General features: G+C 35.4%; 1 non-coding gene across 1 annotated transcript; it reads left to right on the top strand.

The window, feature by feature from the left end:
• The first annotated feature begins 6,631 nt into the window (after positions 1-6,631).
• Positions 6,632-6,752, top strand: LOC150097765 (U5 spliceosomal RNA). The gene has a single exon (XR_016549767.1). It is a non-coding gene; the product is annotated as a U5 spliceosomal RNA (small nuclear RNA).
• Positions 6,753-12,511: the final 5,759 nt, after the last annotated feature.

Below are 12,511 nucleotides of genomic sequence, written 5' to 3'. Positions count from 1 at the left end.
AGGTCTTATTACGAATGACTCTTAGTACGAGTGCTAATTTAGGAGCACAAAATAATTGTAGTTGTCTGCAATACTCTCTCACGAAGAGTTTTGATTTATTGGTAATTTGGGTTCACTATCAGTGAGGTATGGCGACTGGCTGCTTATCTTTCTTCAAATTTATTTAGGGCTAAAGGAGCTCAACTCCTCACTTTGAGGAAATAAAAGGCGATACGGGATTTATTTATTTTATTTATTCTTATTATGTAATACATGATAGAAAAGATTCAGTGAAATTAAAAGAAAAAAAACAGAACGGTAGTCAGACCCATGTTATATGGATTGGATACACTGCCTATGAAGAAGTCCAATTAAAGCAAGATTAGTGCTACGGAAATGAGGATGCTTCGGTGGCTGCGTTGAGTAACAAGGAAACATCAGGTGAGGAATTAACACAACACAGGTACTGTAAAGGTGACTACAATTACAAACATATTATAAGAAGCGCGATTAAGAAGGTATGAGGAGAAATGAAAAATATGATAGACATAGTATTATGATGACAGAAATACAAGGAGGAAGAAGAAGAAGAGGAAGATCAAAGAAGAAAAACCTGGACAAAATGTAGTCTTCAATAGAGACCAGAGGAGAAGACTCTTCAGAAACAGCGACCCCCATATAGAAATGGGAGCAGCTGAAGAAGAATGTGATACATGGCACTCAAAACCATCTACAATTAATTAAACTACCATCGTCACGTTGCACAAACCACATATGCACACATTACACCAGTGTTTTTCAAACTTGTGTCTCGAACTAGAATAATAAAAACCGTCACCTAGGATAATAAACGGAAAAGGCTAAGTAGCATAGCGTGTTTTATCTATAGTTGTCAACTTTAAATCTGACAGGACCGGGAAGATATTAAACTAATTTTTGGAAAGGGCAAAATTTCATGCCGCTTTCTTCACTTTTGCCGTAAGTTGCTCAGGTATAGAGGCACCTCTAGTAGTACCTGAGGTCACACCCTCGGGAAGAAAAGAAAACACAGCGTATAAATAGCTCTTGTCTAGTTTTCTCGTATATCACGTTCTATGATTATCACTTTTGCTAGTATGCTTTCGTTCTTACAGGATTATTTTGCTAGTAATACTTGTTCCTGGGATTACACTATAGTGGTTCTAACCACCATCCTTATTATTTCTTTTCAATTTATTTTCGCTGTCTTACAGTCTTTAATTAGTAATGATGATCTCGCTCTTGCGCAGAATAAGAACATTGAGTTCGAAATAGATCTCAGGATATAAAAAAGAATGATATGCGATGCTTGGCAAAATAAGGTAGCTGGATCTAGCAATATCTATGGCTTCACCCCTTACGGGGAGGATACCAAATAGTAGTGAAGGGCATACAGACAAAATACTGCAAGCTTTTGAATGTGCAGGGCCAAAGTAATCCTAATAATAGTAGGCAGTGTTTTAAATACAGTGCGAATCGAGAGATTTTCATCACAATACGTAGAATATAGCGACAAGGTCATTCACAAAGTGTTTGCAAAATGGAGAATCATCAAAGATATAAAACGGTACTGACGATGATAACCTACAACAGGAATTTGGGGAGATAAGTTCCACCATGGAAATGAAGAACGCTGTTCCAAACTTCGTGCTTAAAGGATCTGCAAGGTTATAGTCAACTACCAAGGAGTCAGGAGGTGTGCGAAGAGCAAAATGCAGAAACTGTGGTGAATCTGGACACGCTACAGCACTGCAATGGCTCTTGCAGGAAATAACTTCAAAAAGACCAAAAGATCATTATGTGTTTGTATCGGACAGAGGCAGAACGACTGCAGGAGGGGGGGGGGGAGTTCCATTGAACTACTCTGAATCCCTCCCCATCAGATAACACGGACACACACACGAACTGTGCTCAGGAATTTCCAACATTTCCATCAACAACAGCCCTGAGAAGATGAAATGAACAGAGTCCGTCACCCCCATCGGAAACTCCCCCCTCAAAGCAGTAAACCCGGACAATAGAGTCGAAGACCTCTGCACTACATGGACGGAGAAAGCAGACGATCTACCGAAACAAAAATTTCATTTCAGCTATGGAGAGGAAAGAAGAGACTTTAATAGAAGATTGAGGAGAATTTAATAGAAATAGTGAAAAGAGAATTTTATCAAAAAAAGTTCAGCTGATTAGAATTCCCCTTTTCCCTGAATAACAAAGTTTGGGACCAATCCCCGCATAGCGCGCTGGTTGGAGATTAATTTTACTCCATCTGGTTCATGTGCAATTTCTGCAGAAGACGTATTTCTATCAGTTGTGGGACATTCTGAAATTCACTACAAACTTCCCTTTAAAAATATTCTGCTGTTGTGGACAACGCTGCACAAAGGGGAAGGGGTGGGAATCACTGTTTGTCAGCCTATTCTAGCGAGTTTTTCAATGTACAAGAAGGTGGTGCAGGAAGTCTATTCTCTATAGACTGAAAGTTTGGGGAAGAACCATCTGCTTCTTCACTATCTATGTGTTCTTCATGTCCCAGCAGTCTATTTTTATACTGTTCAATACATCATCGCCGGGTAATATGGTATGACACGATGCGATATGACAAGGTGGGTGTTAACCATAATTCTGGAACTAGTGGCTCTAAGCAACTACAACTCTGCTGTGATATTGTCGACCGCATTGACATCTGGAGGAGATATAACCCAGGCAGATTCGGTGCCACATGGTTGCGGGAGGAATCTCGAAGGGACTTGATCATGTTTCCTATTTCTAGTAACTTAGAGCCTCGCATTGTTACAGTAGGGCATATAGCGGTTGATAGTTCAGTAACAGACCATAAAATGGTTCTGTGAACCAATAACTTCCTCCAAACTTCCCGAAAATATATAACCAGGATTCGCAAGTGCTATACGACCAATGGAGGAACAGCTATCCAAATTAATAACAGTATCCAAAGAATTAATCATAATTGCCCCGATTGCCTAATTGACATGATCTTATGTCAATACAATAATTATTGTCATTGACATAAGATCATGAGAAAAACAGGTTCATATAAGCATATTCAACCAGCATAATACAAATTACAATAGTGTATAAAGCAGTCTCATTATAAGAAAAGAAAGTTAGCATTACTCGCATACATACTTGTACTATACTGTATCACATCATTGAGTGTACTTCATTGATCAGATATAAATATTCCAAAGGTAAGACCTCTTCGTCCTCCAACATATAAAACATGTTTTCTTCAATGAGATGCCATTCAGGCTTAAATTACGATAGGGGGGGGGTTTGTTTACATTAACTATTATCACATTATCCAAACTATTACATCCGCAGGTTTCATGGTAGGGGCTCCTCGTCATATGATAATTATCAAATAATTACACGGCCAGGGCCCTCCAGGGATGAAGTCCTGCCTTCATATACTACTGAAATAATAATAATATTTTTTAAACACATTATGTCTTGCACACATATAATAATTCCATTATAAAATTATAGAAATTCCAAAATTTAAAAATACTAAAAATTGTATACATATATTAATAGTAATAGTATTTTTTTAATTCAATGATTTTTATTATTAAAATTATGGTTGCATATTATGCATTTACAAAACATGTTGTTCTAGTTTTTTTCTAAAAAAAACAATGAATTTCATACAAATTTTCCTTTCTTTTTATAATGTGTTAATAATAGTTACCATTGATGGTAATTTATAGTTTGCAATTGAATAAGGTTACATTTTTAACAGCATTTATAGCATAACAATGTTATATTTTACAATTTTTGCTTTTAATGTATTTTAGCACTGTAACTACAGCACTTCAATGCAACAAATAATTTTTCTTTCTTTCTGTTGATCTCGGTTGAGATGTAATGGCTCAGCTTGCATCCTAGGAGCTTTTTAAGCTTATCTGAGGTGTTGGAAGTAGGCTGATGTTTGAGAGGTCAAATCAATGACCTGAAAGATCTGATCAAAGTGGAATTGCCAATATATGTTTGGTCTTATTACATCTGTCTTGATGGTTCACATTCATTTTTATGGTGGCCTTCTTTTTGAACTAACGAAGAGACTTTTTTTCACTGAGGCAGTCTTTCTCTGTTTTCTGATTTGCATCGGCTTTGAAGTTTGTGACTTCCTCAAGAATATCTTGGCATCTTTGATCCACGAAAATTTGTAATTTTTTTCTGTTTTTGCTTTTCTTGCTTGGTACAGATTATGGTTGAATGGTGTTAAATATTCAATCAGGAAGATTGGTGTATTTTCTTCCAATGCGTTCAAGTCCTTGTCAACTGTTTTTTTTTCTGTCTGCTGGCTTTTATAAGATGGTGTCTTGTGGACTTGCTTGTAAGATGAACAATGATTGGTGCAGGTCGTGGCAAGCCTTGTTTTTTGCTCTTCCTAGGAATCCGGTTTATGGTCTGAATGTCATTAAGCTATAGGGGGGGATATCAATTGCATGGCCTAATTTTAAAACTACGTCTCTCAGGTTTTCTGTAGGTGCAGTTTCAGGAATATCATTTATGACAAGATCTTTATGTTGTTGCTGATTTAAACGTTCGTATTGCAGTTATAGTGATCAATTTCTTGACAGAGTTCGGATGACTCTTTCATCAAATTGTGTTCCCTGTCAGTTAGTGATTTAATGCAGATTTTAATGTCTTTTACAGTTTTCAACATTTCTATCATTATTAAATTATTATGTTTGACCAAATCTTCATATTCTCTAGATTTGTTTGTTATTTGTTCATTCTGTTTGTCAAAGAGTGCTTGCGTAAGATCTACTAAGTCGACTTTTATTGTCTCTAGACCGTTTTCTATTGGCATGTTTAATGAGTTCAAATGATAGGACTCGCCTGTTCTGTCTGATCAGTTCGTCGTGTGGTTTTGCCTCCAGTATATTCGGCTGCATCGCAGGTGCATTAGGTGCATTTCTTTGTTCTCCCTACTCTGCAGGAAGAACAAAGAAACATATAATTATCATTTACATTGCCAAGCTGTTTCTGAAAGGTCGACACATGTAAATTGTAGAATCTTTCTGCATTTCCTACAGGTAGGTCATATGATTTCCATTGCACGATAAATCCTTCAGATATTTGATGCACTTCATGGCTCACTTTTCTTCCCTTGAGCAACTGTAATGTGATTGTAAAGATGGTGACATCCTTTGTTCTTCATGGATTTATTATTTTTCTATTTATTCCGTATTTTAGTTTATTATATAATAAGTGTAATCAACATGATATTTCCTAAATTCTCTGAAATTTTAATAATTATTTCTAAATTCATTTGAATTATAAAAAAATATAATTTATAAATTCTGCGGAATTATAGTGCATATCAAAAGGTCAAATTAAATCATTAAAAACATCGTACTATATAATTCTTATTAAAATATCTACCACGCACGATTCATTACTTACATTATATATATAAATATTATTATATTATATATTTGCCGTGATCAAGAAGCCAGGGTCAGATTTGAAGGAGAGGATACTGAATGGATCCCCATAAGAAAGAGTGTGGGATGTCCCCACTCCTTTTTAATGTCTATAGTGAATGGATGATAAGGGAAGCCTTGCAAGATCTGAAGGATGGAATAAAGATAAACGGACATCTGATAAATAATATAAGATATGCAGATGACATTGTACTTAGGAGCAAAACAGAAGGTTTGCAAAGAATTTTGAACAGACTGAACAGCATTGGAAACGAGAGATAGAAAATGAAACTTAACATTCAGAAGGCAAAAGTGATGAAGATTTCAAGGGAAAAAAATGATGGGATGGAAATCACTTTGAACGGACAAAGAATAGAAAATGTAAAAATTTTGAATACCTTGGGAGTTGGATAACAGAAGCCAGTAGATCTAATTATGAAATTAAGAATAGAATTAAAAAAAAACCAAAAGCAGCATTTTTCCAAATATGCCACATATTTAGGTATAAACAGAGATCTGAACAAACAGTTAAAAGTAAGAATCCTCAAGACAATAATCTGGAGGGTGGGGACATATGGATGGTCCTGGACGATCAATAAGGAGATGCATTGAATGCATTTGAAATGTGGTGCTTGAGAGAAATGAATCGTATCAGCTGGACTGAAAGAGTGAGCAATGAAGAGGTTCGTAAGATTAAAAATGAAAAGGCTATATGGCTAGTATCCAAAGAAGAAAAATAGCGTTTGCAGGACATTTGATGAGGGATTCATCTAGAGAGCTTATAGTATTGCAGGAGATGGTGGAGGGAACGAGAGGAAGAGGAAGACCCGACTTCAATGGTAAGACAACATCAAAGATTGTACGGAGAAGAATCCTACAGAAGCAAGAGAGAGAGAGAGAGAGAGAGAGAGAGAGAGGCATGGAAGTGGACTGTTCATCAGCTGCAACCTTCTTAAAGAGGAAGCCACACGATTAGATTAGATTAGATATTGAATGATGACCAATTTTTGCTATAAAGACATCATGCAAATTGAATGACACTAAATCTTAGTTGAATATTTCTATGAAAAATTTTCAGATTTTTATCATAAATTGCAGTTTATTTTCTAACACGATTACATTTTGGTGTGCCTCATAACTTATCAAACTTTTTTTTCATATGAACTGGAACATTTCCCTGACGATTGCTCAGGTTTCCCTTCATAGTTCGTGATAATCTTTTGCCTTTCACTAAAGATCACCGTGGAGGGGAATATTACAATGAGCCTATTGGCGAATTTTTGTGGTCCCACCGTTTGGTGGGAGTTATTAATATTAATGTAAGCATAAGAATAGATGAAATTAAGGTGAGGGTACTACATGCCAAAGAAATACGTGATCTTGAAAGGTTTAGCGGTTTAACGGTGATTCGCCGTGTTCAGTGTAGTGGACCCGCCCAAGGTAATATTTCGTGAAGAGCCACTTCCAGTTACTGAGAAGTTTTTTTACTAAAATTTTCACGAATCGCCGTTAAACGTTCCTCGAAATCTCAAGTCCGGTATTTCTGCAGCATATATTATGCCCAAATGACGATTCTTTCAGTTCCGGATATAAAGAACATGAATATACATGTGTGAATATCGTTATTTCAGGGTACACAGACAATTTCTTCTTCTTCTTGCTAAATGAGGCAAATTCAGTTTTCGAGCAATTCTACAAAATACGCAACAGTGCGAGATTATTCCAATTATTCTTCCTCAAATTGCAGTGTAAACGCAGTTATGAAGAACTTTTATTGGAAGTGCTGAAAACCACACACACACACACACACACACACACACACACACACACACACACACACACACACACACACACACACACACAAAGATGGGATTAGATTATATGGATAACACAAAATTGAAGTAATTCAATTGGCAAACAACAAATTCCAACCCACTAACATAACGTGTAACGTAACATAATCATTCCCGTTAAGTGGTGTCGTCTCTTAGTTTGGTCTGTCATAATCAACCATTCAATGTTGTCACACAGAATTGAACGCAGAAAAAACACAATAATTCGGTAGGATCATGTTTGAATGCGGAATGCTTGGAATTAAACTAAAGTGGATAACTTTAATAAACGATTATAATTGCAAGAAGCAGACTTGATATAAGAGGCCTTACACGGTTAATCATTCAGGCTGTTAAACGCAATGCATTTATCAACTACAACGGGGTTTTGGTAAGATCTGAGCTCAAAGGAGACCCACGAATAACAACATGAATTTTGCAATCTCCGTGGATTTGGAGTAGGTTGATATATATAAGCTGAAATGTATTACATACATTTTATCATTCAAGCTTTCTTCGAAAGATGGAGAACGCTCCAAACACTTCGCAGCTTTCCAAAAACGACACAAGTAACTTGAATTACAACAGGGCTTGTAATTAAGTAAGCAGCTGTCTTAGCTGCAGAGGTGCAAATAAAGGCAAATTTGGAGGACATATTAATTGAAATCCTGAAAAATAATTAATTAGATATACCTTTTATTAATTAATTTATTTTAAATTTGTTTAAAAATCAAAAATTAAAATTTAGATAATTGGAGAGAAAATGACATTCGGATAGCCGCTTATTTATTTGTTCGTCCCTTGCGACCGTCAAACTTATATATCAGTTTTAAATGTTAAAACAGATTATATCCTAACCATGAAAACGCCTTTTTTATATTTTTTTAAAGAGACGGTTAAGTATTGCTTGTCTCGTGGGGCAGCACACACGCTACGACGTTCCTAGTACAAGTTATAATTTGGTGTCGCTTAGCCATACTTCATATTAAGGCAGTTCTTTTCAAGTTTTATCGCTCTGCTTAATGCAAATATGCATGTGACTTTTATTAGGAGTGTTGAAACTAAAATGTAAAGAAAATATTTCTCACCTGAATACAATATGAAGGTCTAACATCTTCCCTTCGTTGTACTTCTCATATATTAAAATATCTTTCGTATGAAGAAAAGATTATAATAATATTACACAGAAGTTTTCTTATTTTTTGGGGTTTGTGAAAAGCAGACAGCAGAACTCTCTGGCCAGAACTGGTTTGGCACATCACCGAGGAACGGCGTGACCATACGTCATCTGATGTCCTCATGTCCAATGAGTAAATGGATTCATCGGATTTTTGAAAAACGCTGTTCCCATCTTTTTTTATTTATTTCCAACGGCATAGGTGATTTTTTTGTTAATACTGGTGGGTTTGCGAGAAATTTTACTATTAAATAAACATTATTATATAGAAAAAAGTCCTGCAAAATGCAATCATATAGGATTTGAGATTGTTTCCGAATATTTCCATTTCGTTATAAACTAACTTCTTCTTCCCTTCACGTATTAGGCCTAGTGGCCTGTTGTGGATCTATCCTCAGCTCTTCTAAGCGATACCCGTCCCGATGATAAGGTAGCTAGCCGTATGCTGCCAGGAGTGTCCTATGATTGTAGCCTGTGTGTTCACGGGGTCGGTTTGTCTGCTTGCGGGATGAAAATTCCCAGATAAACTGGGGAGAAAAACCCTGCTGTCCAAGCCCAAGATCGGCTAACTTGGCTATGGCTGAGAAAGATCCTTAAGTTCCTCACGTCGGCGACGGGAATCGAATCTAAGACACTCCTTTGCCAGGCATATGGTTGCGAAGCACATAGCCACTCGGCTAACTGCGCGGACTGAACAGTAACTGTAGATCTAAATAAGTGCTGCCATATCTAGGCTTATTCTGAAAGCAAAGAAAGAAAAAACGACAAATTTTTCGTTTTTGATACACAAAAATATAGTATAACCACACTCTGTAGAGCTTCGCTTGGCTTGGTGCCAAGAATAGTCGATTCATGCTGAAGGGGAGAAAGAAACGAAGGACGTATGGATTGGTCGCCAACACGCGAAATCACGTGCTTTATAGATAAAATTTCGCAACTGTTATTCAAGCAAAATAGTTACCACTTTAAAAACTACAATAATCATAAAAGAGAAGTTAAATTTCTGACATGTAATAATACAACTCATCCCAGGAGACGGTTTGAGTATCCTATTTTCAAAATGGATTCTCCTTTTTGTGACATGCGCAGAAGTGTCGAAGGGTCTCGAATCTGTGGGCGTACTATACAATCTTTTTGTTTTCATGGTTAAAGAATAACACAATGCAGTGACGTTGCAGAATCGTATATAGTAAAAACACACACATGACCTAATATATTTTGGTGCAGAATGATTGGATTAAGCTAACATGGGCAATGCTAGTAAATAATTATAATTTTGAGAAGAACAACAGATATCACGCATGCTACATTAATTTGGTCAACCGTTGACCAAAATAGTTACTCAAGTTAAACCAAAATAATCATCGACTTTCACATTAAAGTCATCATCTGGAGTATATATATATATATATATATATTGATGACTTTAATGTGAAAGTGGATGATTATTTTGGTTTAAGTTGTGTCCATGATTTTGATAATGAATTCTAGCATGTCAAACAAATGAGTGTTTCGTATTTTTTAATAAAATTTTATTTTATGTGCACTGCATCAAATGAATTTTAGCCACCAGTATGTTGGTATTAATACTGTAGATGGGCTAAGGGTTACATAAATCATCAAACCTATTTAGAAACTACACAAAAGATTTTCTTAAGCCACTTCCAGCTTTAGCTGAGAAGAGTGGAGGTCTCATACTGAGCAATGGCTTGTTTTTCTCAGCTCAGTGCTGAATTTCATACAGTGCTCAAAGTGCTTTATTTTCTCGAATATTTGGTATCACGTAGAGGATCCAGAAGCAAGTGATCATGTTGGTGGCACATATCTTATGAAATAAATTAAAGATCTCTGGATTACAAAAATTCTTTGATAAGCAGAAAAGGGGATATGATAAAAAGGTTTTCATAGGACTGATACAGAGGAAAATTGTGGATCAATCTTGAAAATTGAGTAAGAGTGTGCTTACCAAGGGTTGTTTGGAGAGTAGAAATCATTGGATAATCGCACTCTTAACCAATTTCCCGCGATTAACTCTTGTTCTGTCTCCTGTAACCAAGTACTGAAATATTTTCTCTTAATCAGTCCTATAAATTCCTTGAAGTAACTTAAAGTTTTCTATCATATCTCCTCTTTTCATGCCAAACTTCTATCTTCCGAAAACCCACACCGAACTTTAAATCCATGATCAGTCAAATGACGTTTCCTCTCAAACATTTGGTGCTATTAAGAATTATTAATAAGTCTTAATGCAACTTTGGAGATATCATATCGCCAGATTCAGGAAATTATCAACCGTATTGCCAAGGATGTTTTTGAAGGAGTCTAATCCAATTTGTTGAGCACATTTCTTCAATTTTTCGCCCGACTAATAAACGCCTTCCATTCTAGGCTCTATGTATTTCTGTCTTAAGGTTATATTTTTTTACATTCTTACAATTATCAAGTAATCTTATTTAGGTCAGTTCTATAAAATTAGACGAAATAACAAAAATATATAACAAGAGGAACGTACTCCAGGTCTGCGGCTTTTTCATGTGACGAACATCTTGACTACAATAGACTTCTTGAGGAAGATCAATCGGGACTTGCAGAACATACGTTTTCCATAAACATCGAATCTTTTGGAAAAACACAACTGTCCCACAAAAAGCCATTTTCGTGTAGACCAATTGAACAAGCAAAAATTCCTAGTCCCAGTCGAATGAAAAAGGGCAGAACTTATCCTTCCTATGGAAAATTATTTTCCTTATATCGTAGCTAGAACAAGTCTTTTTTAACTAAAAAATTAATATACATGAACTGTTTAAAAATGTCATTAGGACTTCAAGTTACTTTAATCGCGAATGTTTCGTCATTTGTGTGTAGCGCACACGATCTCATTGAAGAGTGTTTTGGTTACATTGCTTACTTAATTTGAATTTCAAATTCATGAGTATGAAGGGGGTCATACTCATGAACTCCTTCATTCTTGATCGAAAAATTCATGGCAATGAAATTCTCACTCAAGTCCTTTGTTGTTAATGATTGTGTATATTACAGGTGTATTTGTGTGCAAAAAGTATTTCTGTGCTGTATCACATCGGATGAAATTTAAGAATCCGTTGAATAAGCGGACGTAGTTCAACAACCCTGCTAAAGAGCTCATTTGTTCATAGTTATTGTTTCTCCAGGTCACAGAATGAAACTCTTGCGTCATCAATATTTAATCTAAGTTTTTTACGTAGTTTATTATTGCTGATTTCTTCCAGTATCCTTTCCACCAATTCGATGCTTTGTGAATGGCTTTCAGAACATTTAGTTTACGAAACTTATTATATTTATTCTTAAAAATTATTCCTATTTTCACACTCGGTATCCAAGGTCTTATTAGTTTCCAACTCATTCATTTCATTCGCAAAAATACTTCAACTCATTTCATTCTACACCAAAGTCGCTTCACTTTGATTCTTTTTTAAGATTATCAAGTTCAACACATATTTCTCTTTTGGATGCAATGTTTTCATTTTTTATACCTCTCAAATAATAAAAATTCCAATTCTATTAATATTTTTGTATATCACACCCGTTCCAATGTCAGCTAAAATATGGTCAACAGATTTTTCTTATATTTTAAATAATTTTTTCATATGATTTTATACATTTCGTTTCTGTCGAAACAAAGTGGCAGGGTTGTTTTGAACTACGTGCGAATTTATTGGAACTATGTAACCGTTATCGTATATTTTATCTGTTTATTTATTGGATTCTGTTTTAGTGGAATGTATATATTTGTTTTTCGACATAAACAAGCAGTTTTCGGTTTTAAAAATGCCACCACCATCATTAATATTTATCGTATGTTAAGAATAAAAAAAAAGAATGCATTTGCCCTTTTTTCTCCATGTTTTCACAAAACATTTCTGCACCTTTGGAATTCATTTCCCTTCCGCTGTTTGTATTGGCAATAGGAATAAAATTTCCAAGTGACTCAAATATATTTCGAATCTAAAATATTTGATTTTAATCTTAGTCAAAACAAATCAAATATTTTAATCTCTACTAATATTTGATTGTGA

This window comes from Typopeltis vanoorti, chromosome 17, assembly GCF_054136105.1.
Source record: "Typopeltis vanoorti isolate ZY-2024b chromosome 17, IOZ_Tvanoo_1.0, whole genome shotgun sequence".
Lineage (NCBI taxonomy): Eukaryota > Metazoa > Arthropoda > Arachnida > Uropygi > Thelyphonidae > Typopeltis > Typopeltis vanoorti.
This window is presented reverse-complemented; position numbering and strand designations above follow the sequence as displayed.